Source organism: Metopolophium dirhodum, chromosome 4, assembly GCF_019925205.1.
Source record: "Metopolophium dirhodum isolate CAU chromosome 4, ASM1992520v1, whole genome shotgun sequence".
NCBI classification, from domain to species: Eukaryota; Metazoa; Arthropoda; class Insecta; order Hemiptera; family Aphididae; genus Metopolophium; species Metopolophium dirhodum.
This window is the reverse complement of record NC_083563.1, coordinates 1,233,588-1,239,901: the sequence shown is the minus strand read 5'-3', so window position 1 is coordinate 1,239,901 and position 6,314 is coordinate 1,233,588. Positions and strand designations below refer to the sequence as shown.

Below are 6,314 nucleotides of genomic sequence, written 5' to 3'. Positions count from 1 at the left end.
CTACCCGTTGACGATTTATTCGTATTTCCCGCTAAATGTATAGGCTGCACTTCCTTCAGGACCGGGGCAGAGCGGCGGCGTGGAAAGCAGATGGCTTATATCGCCGCCATTGCGTAGGTATTACTATATACAGTCATCCGTCGGAAGGTTCGATTTCGTTCGCGAATCTCGCGTATTCGACGTCTTATAGGGCCGATGAGCCGGTCGTCCACCGTCTGAACTAGTCGCAACGCCCTTTGAAGGACGTCTAAACCGTATTCGTAATTCGCCAGGACGCCGAAACGGTTTATGAGTCATAGATTTGACTCCAGTTTTCAACTCTGTAGGTAGGTAGGTAGGTTAGGGCGTTGATGCGGATGACATGCGGCTTGTGGTTTCGATGCCGGCCGACGGGATTGTCGTTGTTTTATTTTTTTTTTGTTAAATTTTTTAGCTATCACTTCTGCCTTATCATATTTAACGAAAATTCTAGTTTTACCGTCTTTACGGACTTCGTACGACCCCGTTCGGATTGTATTCGCGTTCCCGGCTAAATTTATAGGCTGCGCGCGGCCGTACTTTGACATCGACGAGTTACGGGCCGATTGACATCGAGGAGATCGCCGCCGTAGTGTCACTATGATTTTTTTACGGAATTTCAAATTTCCGGCGGTGTTTTCGAAAAGCCTCTGTCAAAGACTTTGTCTGCTACGCCGTGACCCGGCCGTCCGGATGGCCTGGCCGAGCTACCACGTTTGCACGTTCTACATAATACATATTTTATTATTATTTACAATTCTTGTATTGGTATTGGTCGTGTATGTCGTATCCGCTGGTGTAATGCGTTAGGTATTATATGATTTATTCAGCAGTTTTGGTCTCCTTTAGTGTTTGATGGCTTAAATTGGAACATATTATAATATCCGTGTAGCGTTTATACTGCAGGTCCACGGTCATTACTTTGCATAATCGACTAACGAGTTTTTTTATTTAAAATATATATTTTAACGATTTTTTTAGTCGTTATATCTGTAACAATTGATTATACACTCGACAAAACGAAAAAAAAAGATTTTCTTTTTGTTCACATCAAAATATGTTTATTAATTAAAAACCAAAAAAAGTAAAAAAAATATGAACAACAATTTTGAAAAAATATAGCATATTTGCTAAAAAAAAAATATAAATATAATTTTTTACACAATATTATGCGTTTATGAAAAAAATAAAAAAAAAAAAATAATATCTGAACAATTTAATAATTTGAAATAATTTAATAAAATTTAAAGAAAAAAAAAAATACGACGGACAGGATAGACGCAATAAACAAGGGGGGAGAATGCGAGATGGCGATTGGTGCCGAAATGCAGTGTTGCTGGCCACTGGTCACCTCTGCACGTTCTCCGACCTGTACCGTGGGTTGACGAGTTTCACTGGCGCGTTTGCTCGGCCGCATGACGACCTTGCCCAGCTGGCGAGGCCAGACCGAGACGGCCATGGGAGCGACTACGGTTGACGGCAACAGACGGCGGTTAAAGCGCGATGTCGTGCGTGTCGACGGTCGACGGCGCGACGACTCGGCCGATGGACGGCGAAGACCAAGACACGGAGCAAGTGAAAAGAGATTTTGTGCTGCGGAACCGGTGGGGACGAGCGAAACGGCCGATGTGGGATTACCACTGGGCGAAAATGCGAAAGTCAGCGGACCACAGCGCGATCCTTGACTCTCGGCAATTTTCACCCTGGCGTTGTCCCTTCTTCACGTCTTCGTTTCACCGCCGCGGTGAAGTCGCGCACCGCCAGACCCTGTGAAACAGTTAAGTTTCCGCGAGTCCAGCGCCGCTGACGTCCCCGTGTTCCTAGCACGCAAATCTCCATACCACTCACCCCGTGCCGAAGTCTCCACCGCTGCCGTAGTACCGAGTCACCATCGCCGTCGTACCGAGTCGGGGCGGAATCGTTGCCCGCGCCGGTACCTCTACTATATAGCCGCCGTGTCGTCGCCGTCTTCCGTCGCCGCCGCTCCGCGTGACCGTAACTGCAGCCGGGCGCTCGCCGAGCCGCCAGAGGGTCTCGCGCGTCAACGACGACCGAGTAAGCTACGCCATCGAAACCCGTCGTGCCGTGGGTGGTTGGAGAACGTGCGCGGGTGACTTACCACCGCGCACTGTCCGTGCTCTTTCTCGCATCCTCCCCTCCATTCCGTCGCCGTCATCCTGTCCATCGTCTTCAGCCCAGGGACGAGCTGTGGACGGCTTCTCATCGGCGCCAGCACAGACCGCGGAAAAAGCGTCTGACGCCTTTCCACCTCGTACGACGAAGTGGATCGCAGTTTCCGGGTGTGCCGCCACCGGGTTTCCAGCCGTCCGAAAAGCTCACCAAAGCTATTCCTCACAGCTATACCCCTGTCCGGCTCGATGTTCCCATCATCCAACACGTCGTCTGGTCGCAAAACGTCGTCGAGCGATCCGCCCTCGGGAGTCGGAGTGGGATCGACAGGCCCCGACTCCGAGGACGGCGCGTCCCCACACGACGACGACGCACAAATGTTCGCCTGCAAAACGGAATGGTCCTCTCCTGCTTCTGAAATTTTCGAAACACCTCGACGTTTTCGTCACACTCCTTCCCATCTGCGCCTCCAAGAATCGGATTTTCTCCATCCGACGCCGGGGTCTGATCGTCGCCACTTGCAGTAGTGCGACCGAATCAATGGCAGACAGAAGAAAAGTCACTAGACGCACGAGGTATTCGTCGCTTTCGTCAGCGTAAGTGCCTTCCATTTTGTTGACTGCGATGTCTTCTAAGGTTTCGAGTAATATGACGTTTGCCGCGTAGCGATGTTGTAATAGTTAGTTGCAATATTTTATTTTTCGGGTGAAGATAATTTGTACGTGCACGTTTGGATTATTGAGAATCGGTATTGAGCTAAACACAATTAATATTTCAACACAGAGACCGATCTCCGAGAAAATTTCCCAGACGACGTATATTACCTACTAGCCAGCTATAGTTTGTTTATCTTTCTCGTCAGCCCGCAGCTTTAGATGAATTTCGAGCGCGTTAATTTTTTTAAACACCATTATTGTTAGATATAGGTATTGATCTTATAGATATAAAAAAGAAAAAATGTTATGAATTTACAACTCAAAATAATCCTCAACCTTCTAACTTTAGACGCTCATAATCTACTATTGAGGATTTACGCTCAACTTTTTTTTTAACTTCCACTAACAGCAACTTACGAGTACCCTTGTATTAAATTTTCAGGTTTTTGATCGTACATCTCCTGCATAATATAATTAGTAATTAATAACTATAGAATATAATATGTAGGTTGTAGATATATTATAAATCATTTAATTTTAACATTTAATATTGTTCATAGGTATTAAATGTTTTGACTCGATTAAGAGCTGTGACGGTCTGTCGGCCTAGGATATTTTATATTAAGAGCATGTCAGCGCAGCTATATTTCGGTATAAAAACATGTTTCCGAAAAATAGATTTAATTCCGAAAGTAATATACTTAGCGTAGTACAACCTATTATCAAAATTAAAGAACACAACATTATCTAAGGAATGACATATCTGTTTGGCTTTTTATAAGTTTTAACAGAAATACGATCTTTTTATGTTGTCAAAAATTGTAATTTTTTAATCTTAAATACCGATTGTTTCAGTTGTTTAATCTATAAACGGATATGTCATGCCCTAAATAATGTTGTGTTCTTTAATTTTGATAATTTGGTATTTTCCTCTAAAATCACTCTAAACCTTTGCATTTGTCATGTTTCTTAGGCATGTTTTTTGTTGTCAAATTTAATTTTTCATCCGTAATGTGCTGCCACCTAAGGACGGCCATGACGTCTACGGTTCTTTCTCCCACCACTACTACAAACGTCGGATTCGGTCGCGTCTAGCACGCTCGATCTTAATTTAAACTAATCAGATTTCTAGGAATAAATCCCCATTACGATATTACCAAGATATTATGAAACAGTCATAATATTTATTATTGTGATGTTTCCAGTCATTAAATTATATAAAACGGATCACTACCTTTTGTTCCATAATAATTTGTTCCAATATTAATATCTCACTTTTGAGGACTTTTGTTTCACAAAATATTTGTCCTAGTTACTCATAAAGACCCATCCAGATGAGATACCCATCTACTAGATCCAGTTGTTAAAGATCTATCTCAAGAACTTTATTTATAGACGTCCTTGCTAGAACAGTACATGTTTATCTTATTAATTCATGTTTTCATAAATCATTGTTTATTTTACATTTTGAAAATACAAATTGTTGGTTCTTAAAGGACTCACAACACAATTTTTTTTTGATATTCAAATAGGATTTTGAAATAACTATATTTCAAGCCAAGGAACTGATTAATTAATACTTTTTGGTTGAATATTTTATAAAGGAATCTATATTTCAAAAAACATTTTTATAATTTAAGTCAATTTGACGGGCATAATATATTGTAGACGTTTACCAAAATTGGAATATATGGGAATCACAATGTCCAATATTTACCCACTATTATTTAGTGACATATTTTAGAAGCAGATTTAGTTAATATATTAATTGATCCGTTCACACAATTCTCGATGGATATGTTTTCAAAGTTAAATGGTAAAATATGTAAATAAATAGTAATATTTGACGTCTCCAACGTACAAAATCAGTTACTTGAATCACCTTTCAGAGCTATGGTCACGCCACCACGCCAATGTGCTCTGCTCACTAGGCCACTGATGTATAAAAGGACGTTCTGATGCTTCGTTCTGGCATAACGCCATTTTCGTGCAAATATAATATTCTGTGAGTATTTTGCTGACGAGAAACAACATTTCTTTGATCTTTATATAATTTAAATTGTTCGTGTTTTCTATTTTTAATTTAATATTTTTTTGTCTACTTGCAGTTTTCACTTTACACTTCAAAAAACCAACCAAAAACCCAAAATGAGTGCTTTCTAATTCGTTAGTTTCAAGTTAATTAAAAAAGAAATGTAGTAAGTTAACAGTTAAGTTAATGAAAAGCTAAAAGTAACTATTTAAATAAGAAAGTTTAAGTAAAATAAACTTTTTAACTTAACTTTAACTTTTTAACTCGTTAATGTAAATAAGTACAAATTTCAATAAACATTAATACATTTATTTTACAACGATTTGTGCTTTTATATTTTATTTTTATTTTGTGTCAACTTTAGGTTAAATCACGATGTAGATCGCACATCGTGGGTTACATCTTATATTCATATTATAACCTCCCTGCAGCATGACGAGCAAACAATTTTCTTTCATGGAATTGTTTTTGTAGAATAGTCTGGTTGTTGCATAGATCCCTGCATAGTGCATAGTGATCGATGAACGTAGAGTCGTGACAAAAAATAGTATGTGTGGCTCGTGCGGGAAGGTAATTTCAGTCTTTAGTGAAATGAGGATCACTACACACGACGCCCGCGAATGAAATTGCTCACTTCCAGCCCTCGCCACACAATATACTATTGTATGTATATACCCACATAAGTAATATCCGAAGTAACTTCAATGACGTTATATACCTATTATTAATTTTCATTATTATTATTATGAGTTATGACGTATAAACAGTTATAACACTATGTCGTTTATAAAATAAAATTGATATTATTGTGTTGGCCTATATAGTATTGTTTATTGTTGACAACGATTATGCCTATACACTGTTTAATCGAATAGAATTAGTTTATTTATATATTGTAATATTTCTACAGTAAATTGTTTTAATGAATGTATCCAATAAGCGTTTAACTTTTTTTAAGTTTGATATTTATATATAGTGTTTAAAGTAAAGTAAAGCAAAGTAATGTTTTCAATTTATTGAATTATTTTTCATCGACTTAAAACAGCTGCCAACACAGTACTTAGCGTGCTAAGTTTACGCGTGAAGTTATATTCCGTCAACCAATTAAGATGTGGCTGCAGGTCGTTGTTTAGTTTGCATAATTAAAATTAATTATACAATTATAGGTGTACTTAGGATAGATTTGATAATCCAGATTTATTCAAAAACAGCTTTTAGTTAAATAATTTATCAGCGAAACGCCCATCAGCCATGGGTTCATATGGGCTCGTTATATTATGTTTAAAATGTATACGAGACTAATTAATTTCTTTCAAAATTCAAATCCTAAGACCACCTATGGTTATCCTAGTAAATATTAGAACTCATATTCTTTTTCTTGTCAAGTCTGGTTTTATAATACGCTAATAATAATAGTGCTAACATAATAATATATATTATACTATTATACAGGAAAAAAATTCATAATAGGTACTTAC

At 38.6% G+C, this 6,314-nt stretch overlaps 1 long non-coding RNA gene across 1 annotated transcript in view; it reads left to right on the top strand.

The window, feature by feature from the left end:
* Window positions 1–4,753: 4,753 nt before the first annotated feature.
* The window catches only part of LOC132942606 (uncharacterized), a 50,829-nt gene continuing 49,268 nt past the window's right edge, over window positions 4,754–6,314 (top strand). The window contains exon 1 of the long non-coding RNA XR_009664297.1: window positions 4,754–4,809. This is a non-coding gene — a long non-coding RNA (uncharacterized LOC132942606). The remainder of the gene's footprint in view (window positions 4,810–6,314) is intronic.